Below are 14993 nucleotides of genomic sequence, written 5' to 3'. Positions count from 1 at the left end.
TTGGGCAGAGGTTGGGCAGGTCTGTTTTCCACATGTTGTAAAAGATGCTGTTTTCATAAACTTAAAGTTACTCAGCTGTGACCAATTATGCAATGTTCCCTTGGCCCCTCTGCATTGCCCCTGTGGATTTGGGACACAAAAAGGAAACCAAACAAAACATAAACCTCATGTTGCTTGTAGTTCCATAAGTAAGGAAGCTCTTTGTTTCTGACCCAGGAGTTCTGGGTTTTCTGCTTGCATCCATGAAACCATAGTGGGATGATATGTTGCATTGCCAATAGTGTAAAGTTACCATTCTTTCAAGGTCTTAACAACTGTGTCTCAGTGGTTTTGTCTGCTACTTTAGTCTTAGCTCCTCTCCAAAAACATTCTTCTATCATTTATGTACTTTTGATATTTATTCAAATCATGTCATAACACTTACTGACAATCATTATCCAATAAATGTCTTTTTTTTTTCCCACTTGGCTTTGTACATTTGAGGCAAAGTTCTCTGCCTTAGGCACCATCAAAGCCTAAATGAGTTGTCTAAAACAAAATCTTAACCAAGGAATTGAATTACGGTATCTGAAACAGCCAACCAAGATCCTTTACACAAAAAGTCACCATTTGACATGGCAAATATTCTATTGGCTTAGCATGTATGGATGACATTGTAAGATACTTTTGTCGAACTGTAGATTCAGAATTAATGACAACCTTTAATAAAACCACTCTACTGCATATGGGTTTGAAGTAGGAAGATTGGGCTGGCCCAAGTCATCTTGGCCACATGGTGGATAGTAGGGTCTGGCATCTTGTCTTCATGGTGGGGGAAGGTCAAGCCTCTGCCTCCCAGGTGATGGGTGTAATGGGGACCCCCCCAAGGGAGGGGAACACAATGTAATGGGGTCTAAGGGTGGGGGGATCCCCCATCCTTCCAAGAATCCACCACTCAGAGACAGTCTCAAGTAAAACAATGGAATTATTGGGGAAGTTAAAAGTACACTGACTGGCCAGGGTCACAGCCCAGACTCTGGTGCTGGAACCTCAAGCGTAAAAAGCAGGCTGGCCCGGCCAGGGCTGCAGCCCAGACTCGGGAGCTGGGACTGCCCGCCCTGGGCTAAGCTCAGGGTCAGGTTATAAAGGCAAACACCACATGGTCAAGCCTGCCACACGCTGGTGGCCAATAAGGTTACGACACTTACAGAGCTTGCCAGGTCACACGCAGGTGGCCAATGGAGTTACAGTCTGTCTCACAGTATCTGTTTGAACCAACCTATCATTCTAGTTAGACTTGTCGCATGGATTTGGCAGGGTTCACATGATGCAGGTGGATACGCCTACTTATGGGAGGGCACAGGTTTAACCTTGAACGTTCCTTGAAACTTCCATGCTTCAGGTGGTCAAGCAGTTTACACAATCTTATCACAGCGAAGGGGAACTTCCCTGAATAGGGTAGGGGAAATCTTAGTGAAGATGGAGTCGACTTTTGCTCTAATCTGACCTGGAGTCAATCTGATGCCCCTGCACAGTTAATGATGGTACTGGCCAGATCTGACCTCCCTATTACAATGCCCATGCCTGAATCCCTGGAGGCATGGGCAGGGGCTTGGATAATAGGTGACTAAACCTGTCAATCCAGTGCCTAGGACTCCAGTTTCCTGTGACCCTGCCTCCTGACCTAACCCTATTTAGGCCCATACCAGCTCAGGTGCCATTATGCCAAGCCATATTTCTCCATGTTCATGTCCTGTCTCCTGTCTCCTGGCTCTTCTCCGGTCACCATGGTGTCCCACTTCAGCTCTCCATTGGAGCTGAATTGGTTAGTTGGTATTATTTTTGTTCTTTCTTTCCTCTGCAACTTAATGGGTCAGTTTCCCAACAGTGTTATGTGTATTCGCTGGCTGCTGGTCTGTGAGACAGGAGTCCACCATGCAGTCACTGGTCTTTTAATAAAGATTCCAAGATTTGAGCCTTCAAAGGGTGCCTTCTCTGTTTTCTCATTGTACAACAGGTTTTTTGGGTGGCTGCTGCACCCTGAGAATGAGTTACAGCTGAGCGGCAAGAGACTGTTGCAGTGAACCTGATTGCTGGAAAAATCCAGCAAAAAGTCGACCAGACATGGGCGTTTCTCCAAATGTCTTTTCCTATACTTTAGGGAAAAATAGAGACCCACATCAAACTGTTCTGATTCAAAATATGGCATATTTTCCAAGACAAAAATGTCTCTACCATAGAGAAAATAAGAGGACCATAATTTCCAAGAATTAACTGTGGTTTTCTTACCAGTTTCCCAAGAAAGACAATCTCACTTTCTCCTCTTCCCATAGCTTTGGTTCCCTTCAGCGCTCTCCTCTCCCCTCTAATGGGTAGATTTAAGTGACAGATACTAAAACAGGCAACCAAGTTTCTCACCAACAGAATGTGGTGTAATTTTCCAAAAAGGGGGGCATCAAGTGTGAATGAATCTCTGTGGGAAGGGATTTATAGCTAACATGAAATAGGAAACGTTTCCTTTCTCAAGATTTCTTTTTGTAGGAAATAAAAGTTCCCTCTATGAAAGCATACTTTGAACATAACTATTGTATTTGGCATACTTTAAAAACTCATTTCCATAAAAGTAAAGCAATATATTTGAATCTGCTTCCTCAATCCTCTCCCTCATACTCTCAGGAAAAAGCATAAGACATAAAATTATGCAAATTCTACATTGTCCCTTATTTAAAACAGATTTTTCAAACATGTAAGAAGGGATTTTATTGCAATGGAATCAGTCTCTACGCAGTCTATAAAAGATGTTGATGAGTACTGATGAAAGCATCTTTACTTCACCTTTGAACAGAAATTATACTTTAATTAAATAACCTGGCCTCTCTTTTAAGAATGAATAATTTAACTTTATGGGTTTTTTTTTGCTGATATTCCTTGTCTCTCACTGAGAGTATTCTGGTTGAAATTATTTGGAACATTTCTGCTCCTAATATAAAAAATGTAGGAACACACAAATTATGGAGCATAACAATTTAAGATCCAGAACCTGGCTCTCAGGTCTGTAGAAAGTTAATAAGACTGAGTTTTCTGGTCAGAGTCTCTTCTTCCTTTGTTCTTTGGCAAGTGCTGAATGCAAAGCTTTGAACTCAGTAGACAGGTGCTTTACTACTTGAGCCATGCCTGCAGCACTTTCTTCTTTGGTTGGTTTTGTGACAGGGTATTGCTTTTCACTGGAGCAGTTTGGACCCTGGTTTTCCAATATGCACGCCTCACTATCTATTTACATTTCATTTGTCTGGGATGAGAAACACAAACCACATCCAGCTCTTGCTAACATGGGGTTTCAAGAACTTTTTGCCTGATCTGGTCTAAAATCATGATCCTTCTGATCTCTGCCTCTCAAGTAGCTAGAATCACAGAAATGGGCCACTCGGCCTGGATACAAGCTCCTTTTTATACCTTCCATATGTGTTTGTATTTCTGCCTGAAGAATTTTTGAGGTAAAACTTGGGTTTACGTCTTACAAATCTTTCAAACACTACAGACACAAAAGTGGAAGTCTGGCTTCTTTGCCCTATTATACTCTTTGAAGGCAAATACTTTAACAACTTAGTGTAGACCTTTAGGCTCTTCTATATATAAACACCTATCCAACTGTATCAACCTACGTGTATATGTATGTGTGTGTGTAGTATGTATACTTAAAATATACATAGGTAAATTATTTAGAGAAATAAAATATATTCTATAACTTTATCTCTTAAGTAAAATACAGCATAGTCACGGTTCCATGTCAAGGTAAATAGACAGATCTGATTATTTTTAATAACAGTATGATATCCAGCCACATCCAATTACTATGTTGAACCACTTTTCTACTGATGGTCTTTCAGGTAGTTTCCAGTTTAAAAACTATTAAAAAGAGCCCTGCAACAAATAACCTTATAAATTATAGTATAATATGTACTTGTTAAAATATCTTTATAGGATGAAGTATAATTGCTGAGTCACAGGATGTATACAGCTAAAATATGAATAAAGTTATCCTTTTGCCTGTTTTGTATTCTATTATAGAGAGCTTGGTTTAAAATATTTTAACCTTTTGGAAATCAAACATAACCATTCTTATTTATTATGCCTTAGTAAATTTGAGTAAAACTCAATGCTATAGCTCCAATCCCATATTTCCATGAAGCTCACATTAATTTAATCTAGTTCTCCACCTGATATCACCCAACTGTAAACTTGACCATCATTACTACATTGAAAATACAGAGACTATTTACCATGCCCATCATATTCCAGAAGAAAACAGCAACTGAGGGGTTGGATTTTAAATGTAGTATGACACTATTATTTGGTTTCCATCTTTATACTTGGTTGGCTGAAAAATACTATTGAATATTTTCTCTGTATTTTTCTGCAGATATCATTTATATATCATAGTATGAGAAATAAAATAGCTTTTCAGTGTCTTTTGGGCTTTAATATTGTAATCAACATCAATTTTTATAAATATCTCTATGAAAAATTCCTCCTAAATATGAAGGAAACTTATTCACTTTCTTTTAAAAATTTATTTCATTTTATATTTTTATTCATCATGGGGCTTGAACTCAGGGCCTGGGTACTATCCCTGAGATCCTTCTGTTGAAAGCTAGCACTCTACCACTTTGAGCCACAGCACCACTTCCAGTTTACTTTCTCGGCTGGGCTGACTTGAAAATGTGATCCTCAGACCTCAGTTTCCTAAGTAGCTAGAATTACAGGTGTACTAGCACCCAGCTCCTTTTTATTTTTTTTTTCTTAAATTATTTTCCTTAAGTAGTGGTACAGAGGATTTGCCATTTAGTAAAGCAGTTTACGACTACACTGTATCTTGATCAGTATCACTCCTTTCAACATTCTCACTCATCCCTCCCCTAGTCATCCCTTCCTTAACCTTCTTTATTTTGTAAGATAAATATTGGATTTTGTCTGCAATTTCCCCTTCTTCTCTTCATTTATCTACCCTATTCCTCTTGAGCTCATCCCACATCTTTGTGTACCCACTTCCTGGTGTTTTATTTTGCTGAGCTTTAATTTTAGTTTTCTAAGGAATTCTACTATTTGAGATCTCCCTTGAATCCATTGTATTTCAGTTAATAGATTTGTATACACTTGCATACCACTCAACTTGCATAGTTTGAAAGCTAAATCTAGCTTCCACATTCAAAGGAACACATGCAGATACACAGATTCTTTTCATACTCATGTGTCCTCTGCCTTATTCTTAGGCAGCTCACATTCTCTTACAATTGATAATGAAGCATTTCCCCTTTGTTGTGCTCTTCCACATTCCATTAAATCTGCTTCCTCATTCCCTTCTCTCTGGTTTTTAATGAAGACAGCCCTTCTTTCCAGTTAATTTTTTTAATAGAATTTCACTGATGCTGAAACACCCACTGCCTGCTGTTACCTACAGGCAAACTCCTTGGCACCCATGGGAAATGAATGAATTGGATATTTCAAATAAACATAAACAACTTAACTTGTGACACATTCTGACTCTGGATTCCTATTTCTGTGGCAAAGATGCATCCTTAGTGGGGCTGAATTGAGTTTGGTGACTTGAACTTGCTACCCTTCCTTGTAGAACACAAATGTAATGCCAGTTGTAGGAGGTTAAATTCAGGAGCTGCTAAGGTTTGCTGTTGTCATTCCCTTTCCTCAAATTATACCTTACTAATCACGAAGTCTAAAAGCATTCACTCATCTTTTCTGTTTTATTTTAAATTTTGAAATTTTTAAACAAACATTATTCTCAATCTGATGTATCTATCTTATGATCCAATTCTAACAATTATTAATACATGGCAAATTTATTTCTCTGCCTCTCCTCTCTTAATTATTTTAACCCAAATGATATGATATAATTTCATATCATAGAGCTATTTCAACATGTCTATAAAATGGGATTACCTTTGGAAGGCATAAAAATGCAATCATACCTGATAAATGACCAATAATTCCTGAATATCATCAAATAGGTACACAATATCCAGATATACTAAATTGCCTTATAATTGTCACTTACAAAAGGATAAGAAAGAATAATAAAGGAGATAAATTTGAGCACAGAACATTGTATACACATTCATAAATATCATAGTAAAACCTCTTTTGTACATTTGTATGTATGTATGTGATTTTTAAAGCAAATAACTATGTGTAAATTACATTAGACCATCGATAGGAAGGACATAATTCAGGAACTGTTAAAAGTAGAAGTGTATAAAGAAAGGCTTGAGGAATTAGGATTGGCGTAACATTTCCATGTCCACTCTAGATATCACACTTTCCAGGATATCTGTGTATACAAATAGTCTGTTTACTCTTATCCCATTTAATCTGTCTACAATGAAAGCAGTAGGACATGAAGAAACAAGTGTTCATGCATGAAAGTTCTTATAATTTTTGAAGCAATGATTTAGTTAAATCAAAGTCTGAATAAGGTTCATACATTAATGTAGGTTGGATGTGCCCATTTAGGTATCTTCACTCCATTTTTGTTCCTTGCTATTTTTTGTTGTTTCTGTTGAAGAAACTAGGACATTTATCTGTAGAGCTTCCTGAAGCTCATTTTGCTAATTATAGTCCTGTGATATCTCTTACAAAGTTCTTTTTCATTGTTGTTGAATAGCAAAATCTAGATATCTGGTCTGATTCACATTTTTTTTAGACAAATTTCCTTCACAGGTAATATCCCTCTGGTTCTTTTTTTCTATTTTGATGGTGTCAACTATTAATGTTATAATTTAGACCCTCTACTTCAGTGGTGGTGATGCAAAATAATGTTGTTTGCTACTCTCCTAATTTACTAGCTAAATCTCTTCTATATAGGGAAAATTTCCCTTACCAACTATTCAGTTACTTTGAGGGGTAAACATGAATTCTTTAGAAGAATGGAAAATACATGTATATTTCTTTTTAGAAGTTTAATAAAAAAGTGAATCCCAGAAGTTATTGATAAATAATTTTGGTACCATTAGAAACCCATGGATTTTTTTTTTTTTTTTTTTTTTTTTGCCAGTCCTGGGGTTTGGACTCAGGGCCTGAGCACTGTCCCTGGCTTCTTTTTTGCTCAAGGCTAGCACTCTGCCACTTGAGCTACAGCGCCACTTCTGGCCGTTTTCTAGATATGTGGTGCTGTAGAATCGAACGCAGGGCTTCATGTATACAAGGCAAACACTCTTGCCACTAGGCCATATTCCCAGCCCTGAAACTCATGGATTTTAAGCACATTTAATGCAATTTAGTCTGTAACACCTTTTGTTTTAACTGATGTTCAAATTATTTCATAGCTGACCACAGGGCACTTCATTTTGCTTCCTGAGTCCCTTTATCATAACTCAACTGCCCTTTAATAGTCTCCTTGCTTTCCCAATAGAAGAAGGTACTCCAGGCTCATTTTGTGGATTTCATTTGTTTGATGCTTATAATCAATTATTTCCCTAAAAAATGAATGTGACATTGATTAATATATATTTCACTAATAAACTAACAGCTTGAATTGAAGGTCCTTCGTAAAAATACTTAAAGACAATACTTGCTGAAATGATAGGAAAAATGTAACTGTTTCAGTAGTAGCATTAGAATCTGAAATTTAGGTACCATGAGTAGACATTGATTTTATGTTGGTCATTGATTGTCAGAGAGATAAGAAATATTTCAAAAATAAAATACATCACTGGTTCATGTTGGAAATACTAGTTAAGTTTCAGTTGTATCAAGTTGTACTTCTGATATGAGTATTGCCAATATAAAATTTACATATAAATTCACCATTAACTGTCCAAGACATTTTAAAGAATATTCTGAGTTGCATAACAATATTGATTTTAGAACATTTTCATCCCTATCAAAAGAAGACCAGTACCTTTACCTATCATCTCCAAATGTTTACATTTCCATTCACCAACCAAACCCATGAAACTTCTCTCTCTGTCACTATAGATTTGTGTAGTGGACATTTCATATAAATAGTCATTCAATATATGACTTTGGCTTCTTTTATATAACATGGTATTTTTAAGGTTCATCCATGTTGCAAGATGCATCAATCTATCATTTCTTTTTATTGTTGCATAATATTCTAATGCCTGGATATACCACATTAAGTTTAGTCATTTATTGACGAATATTTGTACTGAATCAATCTTTTGGTTATTATGATTGTGAACTTTCATGGACAGGTTTTTGTGTAATATATAGTTTTCATTTCTTTTGTATAAAAATGAAGGCATAGAATTTTTGGGTCAAATGATGTTCTATGTTTAATTTTTTTTCCTTTGTTTTCTTAATACTGAGGATGAAACTAGGGCATCGTGCATGGTAAGACATCCAACCTGTGTTCTAAATTTTTGAAGTACTGACATGTGTTTTTTTTTTAAATATTTACATCCTTATAATCATTTTATGAGTTCTAATAACTGCACGACTTCTCATTATTTCTGACATTTTGATAGTGGCAATAGTAGATTGAAATGTGATCTATCTTTGTGTGTGTGTGTGTGCATGTGTATTCATACTGGGACTTAAACTAAGGACCTTTCCCTCTTACTTAGCTTTTTCACTGAAGGCTGTCACTCTAACATTTTAGTTAGATCTCCACTTCTAGCATCTAATATTATTTTCAGTAACATTTCTCCAATACTTGATGATGTTGAGCATCATTTCATGTGCTTACTAATCACTTGTACATCTTTTTCATATTCTTTGATCATTTTTTTTCCTTTGCCTTTGGGTGATTTTGAAATGAGTTGCTTATCTTTATAACTGAGTTACCTACTTTCTTTACACATTTTGAAACTTTATCAGGCATACAATTTTATTAAATTCTATTTTTTCCCATTACAAAGGTTGTCCTCAAGTCTGACCCCAATCTACCATGTTCAAGCTTCGTCTATTGCCACTTCTTATATCATGAATTCTATGGTCTATGCATGATTTACTTTCTGGCCCTCTATTTAAAATATCTATGCTCTAACTGAAATTTTCTTTTCCTTCATAAACTAAAGTTTCTGTGCAAAGAAGCCTTCTTCAGATTAATTTAAGAAGATGATAACCCAATTAGTACCTTGTGTGTGTTATCTCCGAAAACCCTAACCTGGCCTTGAACATTGGTAACACAGTAGAACTTAATAATTATAGGTCAAGCTGCATGCCATCCACTCTAATGTAATAGAAGTATTGAAAAAGGTTTAAAAATGCCTGTGGAAGTCACAGAAAATATTTTCTTGGAGCATGTAGAACTTGAAGTAGAATTATATAAATTAGAGGCTATCATTTTAAATATATTTAATATTTACATATTCCAATGGTAGCTAATATCCATCCTCTTGCTAACCTCATTCAAAGTTTAATCTATTTCTAAAGGCAGAGCCTTAGGAAGAATAAGTACAAATTATCCATAGCCTCTTGCAACATATGAAATCACTTATTAAATTACTTACAGTCAGTTTTCACTCCAGGCTATGTTTAACCACCTTTGCAATTCTCACTCACGTTCTTAAAAAATGCCTGGTAGTACCTCCCTTAGTCTGACTGTAGCACTCACTTAGCTCAGGAATATTCTTGTTATAATATTTGAGGACTGAAAACGATTACCTTACTGAATCTGTCAGTTTGAAATTAAGGTAAAGCAAAGCATATTGATTCTTTTGTATCATATGATTTTCCAACTTTCCATAATCTCATCTTTTATTGCTTTTTTAAAAAGAAAAGTGTGCTATTCATTAAGATTAATCTAAAATATATTTTGTACTTATAAATTGATAGGTTGGCCACATCCCCTCCAACATTTATTATTGTTAGTTTCCTTGATAAAGGACATTCTTACTGGGGTGAGGTGGAATCTCAATCTCAATGTTGTTTTGACTTGCATTTCTTTTATGGCCAGTGATGTAGAGCACTTTTTCATATGTCACTTGGCCATTCTCATTTCCTCATCAGAGAAGTCACTTTTTATGTCTTTAGCCCACTTGTTAAGGGGGCTGTTGGTTCTTTGCAGTTTTGTTTTGGAGGAATTTAATTTTTTGAGTTCTCCATATATTTTAGATATGAGGCTTTTGTTCATTGTATGGCCGATAAAGATCTTCTCCCAATCTGTGGGCTTTCTGTTTATCTTGCGAGCTATGTCCTTTGCCCTACAGTAGCTCTGCAGTTTGGTGCAGTCCCATTTGTCCAACCTTTCTTTGATTTGTAGCATTTCTGGGTCTTTGTTAAGGAAGTTTCATCCTGTGCCAAGAAGCCCAAGTATTTCTCCTACTCTTTCTTGTAGTGTTTTCAGGGTATCTGTTTTTATTTCAAGGTCTTTGATCCATTTGGAATTGATTTTGGTGCAGGGTGATATATAAGGATCTAGTTTTAGTTTGTTGCAGGTGTTGAACCATTTTTGCCAACACCATTTGTTAAAGAGGCCCTTTGTACAACCATGTAAACATAATAAAAAATTTTTAAATTAATTTGAAAAGGACTCATATGAAATTATTTTATTTACTTCTATAAATCCTTAGGATCTTCATATTCTGTGTGTGTGTGTGTGTGTGTGTGTGTGTGTGTGTGTGTGTGTGTGTCCTTGGCTTAAACTGAGGGCCTGGGCACTGTCCCTAAACTGCTTTTTGCTCAAAGCTAGGACTCTACCACTTGAGCCAAAGCCCCACTTTCCAGCTCTTTGGTGGTCAATTGAAGATAAAATCTCGCATACTTTCCTTCCTGAGCTTGGCTTCAAACCATAATCCTCAGATCTCAGACTCCTGAGTAGATAAGATTACAGGCATGAGCCACCAGGGCCCAGCATGTCTTAATGATTGAAGATATTTGTTAATGTACAGCCAATGGCACCTTGTTCTGTTCTTTTTTGAAGTAAATTTCTGGGGAGTTAAAAAACAAAAAATAGCCAGGCCCCAATGGCTCATGCCTGTAATCACTGATATTCAGGAGACTGAGATCTGAGGATAGTGGTTCACAGCTAACCTGAGAAGGAAAGTCATTGAGACACTTATCTCCAATTAGCAAGCAAAAAGCTGGAAGTGGAGCTGTGACTGGTACAGGACTAGCACTGAGTGAAAAATGTAAATGTTACCACCCAGACCATGTGTAGCACAATATAAATTTACCAGTTAGTAAAAAAAGAAATGGAAAGGTGGACACTTGAGAACTAAGACAGTGTGTTTTCTTTGTTAGTTCAGACATTCAGTCTTAGTACTTGAGACTCAGCTCACAGTCAGTGTTGACTCCATTTCATCATTCAAGTAAGGAAGCAAGATTAAGCAACCTTGAAGCTTTCCTTCATTCTCAATGAATGTACTTTGCAATTTAATTTAATTTAATTTCAGATATGCTTTAATCATACATATATCATTCAATATACATATGTATGTATATATACATATATGTGTATGTGTAAAATGATTGAGTCATATATAATTATCCAATTTAGACACATCTTTTAGTATTCATGTTGCTCTAAGTCACCATCTTATTTTGGTAAAATCAATTCTAATCTAATTTTTTTCTCCCCAGGTAGAGCTGACATAATAACAATAATGCCTAAAAATGAATCACATTCCTTATCATATGTGGACAACTACGTGCAACTCTTAAGAGATTTTCTTGCAAGAAGTTTCTCTAGAAATTGCTGACCTCTGCATAATTCCTACTATTATTTCATATCTGCCACCAAAACCTAAGTATGTCCTGCCTTATGATGAAAGAAACATGAGAGCTGCCACTTTTGTCTTAACAAATGATAAAAAGCCAAAACCTCAAGTCTGGTTAGATCTCTAAGAGAAGTGGTCAAATTTCCAACCCCCAAAGTAGAGGGGTTTACATAAATAAAGAAACATAACTTACCAAGCAAAAACCAAAAGGAAGAGATGACTTTGGGAACCAGGGTCAAGGTAGGAAAACCTAAGCTCTAATTGACAAATTTCTGGAGGCTAAAAGTGGAGATGTCCTGGACTCAAAATCTCTATGCTTTTGTTTTATCACCTGAATCTTCTCTAACTCTAAAGTTTGTGCAAGAGGCAAAGGACACACAATAGCCAACATAATAAAGAGGAAACACAAAACTGAAAGAACTGCATCCAGTTTCAAAATTTGTTGTAAATCTTTAAGAACCCATGCGTGTGAACCTTGTAATAGAGCAAATAGAATAGTTAAAACAGATTTGAAAGCTCAGAAATAGACACATAGGATAACAGTCAACTGAATTTGACAAATTCTCAAAATCACTACAGTGGAGAATCTTTTCAGCAAACAGTATTAGAGCAACTAGATAACCATATGGAAATATCCAGTTCTAAACAGAACACATATCCTTCACAAAAAATTGCCTCAAATAACAAGAAATAATGCAAATCACCCAGAAGGTAATCTGGAGAAAAATCTAGAGACTTTAGATCTTCCAGCCTTGTTGTTTGAGAAATGCCCTAAAACCCATGATTCATGAAAGAAATAATCATTAAGCTGCTCTTCTTTAAAATAATTTTCTACTTTGAAAAAGATACTATCAAGAAAATGAGGATAATTCAGACAGAAATACAATATTTACCAGTGGCATCATTGATAATGGACTGTTATCCAAATCCAAAATATGCAAAAAAAAAAAAAAAACTCTTAATTTAAAAAAATGGAAAACTTTAAAAGATACCTCACCATGGAAAATAAGAATTTAAAAATAGGTTTATATAACATATGGAACCGAATATGTCTTATATACCATACAAAAATATTTTATATGTCATAAGGAAAATACAAATTTAAACGATCATTCTTCAGCTATTAGAATGTCCCAAATCCAGAACATTGATGGCACCAAATGTTAGTAAGTATACTCTCATGCTTAACTCATGAGAATGCAAAGTGCCATAGCCACATTGAAAGAAAGTTTAGTCATTTCTTATGAAATGGAACATACTCTTACCATATGATCCAGAAATCATACTTATTGGTACTTAAGAGGATCTCAAAACATATCCACAAAAACACTTCACAAGAACATTTCAAGTAGGTCCCTTCAAATCACCAGAACATAGAAGAAATCTGCAAGCGTTCCAGGGGATAAGTGGATAAAGTGTGGTCCAACCAGACAATGAGGTTTTGCTCAGTGGTAAAGGAAAGGAGCATTCATTTCACAAAAGATATGGAAGAAAACCTGAAGGGGAAAAAAAAACCTGGATCTTTGTGATTCCATCTGTATGATACTCCTGGGAAAAAAAGGTAAAAGGTGAATAAGGTGAATAGAATAGGGAATAGACAGGTAGAAGGCAGAGGAAGTTTAAGGAATTGAGACTACCCAGATGATACTGTCCTATCAGAGCCACGCCCTTGTACAGCACACTGTAAGCTACAGATGTTGGGTGAGCTCCAAAATTGCAGCGAATGTATCACTCTAGGAGAAAATGTAGATAATGAAAAGGCTACACATGTAGTAACACAGCACTTATGGAAAATCTGAGCGATGACTGTTTTGGTTATCAATGTAAGAAGCGCTCTCAAAATTGTCTATTGAAAACAGAAAAAGGAAAAAAAAAAGCTGAACAACTTGGGCAATGCAAAAGAGGTTTCTCTGAGGAGCCACGGTTGACATCAGAGTCCAAAAATCCAAGGAGAGACTTCACACTCTTCTCTGCTGTAGAGCACCATGAATGGCTCCTAAAACGCTGTGAAGTTCACTCTTCTCTCCAACTCTTATAAGAACACAGATAGATAATCTGTCCTTGGATTATGATTCTTCCCCTGTTAACTTCACACCACAATTGCACCCTACCCCTGGGAATGTGATTAGATCAGAAAGGACAGCAAAACCAGACACATCAGACTTCTAAAACTAGGTGCCTCAAAGGGCAGAGAAGCCCCAACCTTTTCTTTGTCCATAGCCTATTTAAAAAAAAAAAAAACTTTAATAAGGTACAACTGACATACAATCAATGGAACACAATGAAAATAGGTTACTTAATGTTTGAGTTAATGTACAACTGTAAGGTAGGTATACTTTTTATCCCAAGAAGTTGTTTCTTCTTGACCTTTAACCCCACATCCCATCACTTCCTAATGTAGAACTATTTCTTTCTGCAGGCAATAACTGATGTATTTTCTGACTGTCCTATTTTCCACTTTCTGGAATTTTGTGTAAATGGAAATGTGTACAGTCTTCTGACTTCTTTCACTAAGCAGAGAGGCTTAGTAATCCATTAAATGCAATAACAGTTTAGTTTGAAAGAGTGGTATTTTATAATTTGGATATAGCACCCTTTGTTGATCTTGAATATTTATGTTACTTTCATTTGGACTACAACAAACAAAGGCAAATATCTAGGAGTGGAATAGCTGAGTCATAAAATAGGTATGCATTTCACTTCTGAAGAAACTAATAAACATATTCCCAATGTGATCCTCATTTTACATTGGTACCAGCACAGCCTGAGAATTTCAGGCTTTTTTACATCACTGTCAGACATTTTAGTTTGGTCAGCTTTTTGGTTTTGGTCAGATGTTTTAATATGTATGGAAATGTGCTTTATTGTGATTTTAATTTACAATGATGACATAATTAGTTATTATGTTTTACTAATGACCAATAGTGTGACATATCTTTGCATATGTGTATAACTACGTATCTGCCTATTTTCATTGGTATAATGTCTCTTCAACTATTTTACCCATTTCTCATTGTTTGTTTTGAGTTCTGATACTTCTTTCATCCTAATAAAAGACTGGAGTCTGTGATCAGGTATGTAATTTGAAAAAGATTCTCCTAATCCATGGACCATCTTTTCATTTACCTAGCAGTATCTTTCAGAGAAGAGGTTTTAATATTTTGCAGGTGACTTGTCATTTTTTCATGCTGAATTTAAGTTTTATCCAGCCATTGTCACACTAGCTTTTCCTTCATTATTCATTGTACATTTATGTTTGTCTTACATGTAGGTCTATGGTTCTTTTGTAATTAATTTATGTATATGATAGCCTTTAGT

Source organism: Perognathus longimembris, chromosome 1 (assembly GCF_023159225.1).
Source record: "Perognathus longimembris pacificus isolate PPM17 chromosome 1, ASM2315922v1, whole genome shotgun sequence".
Taxonomy (NCBI): Eukaryota; Metazoa; Chordata; class Mammalia; order Rodentia; family Heteromyidae; genus Perognathus; species Perognathus longimembris.
Note: the sequence above shows the minus strand (reverse complement) of the source record.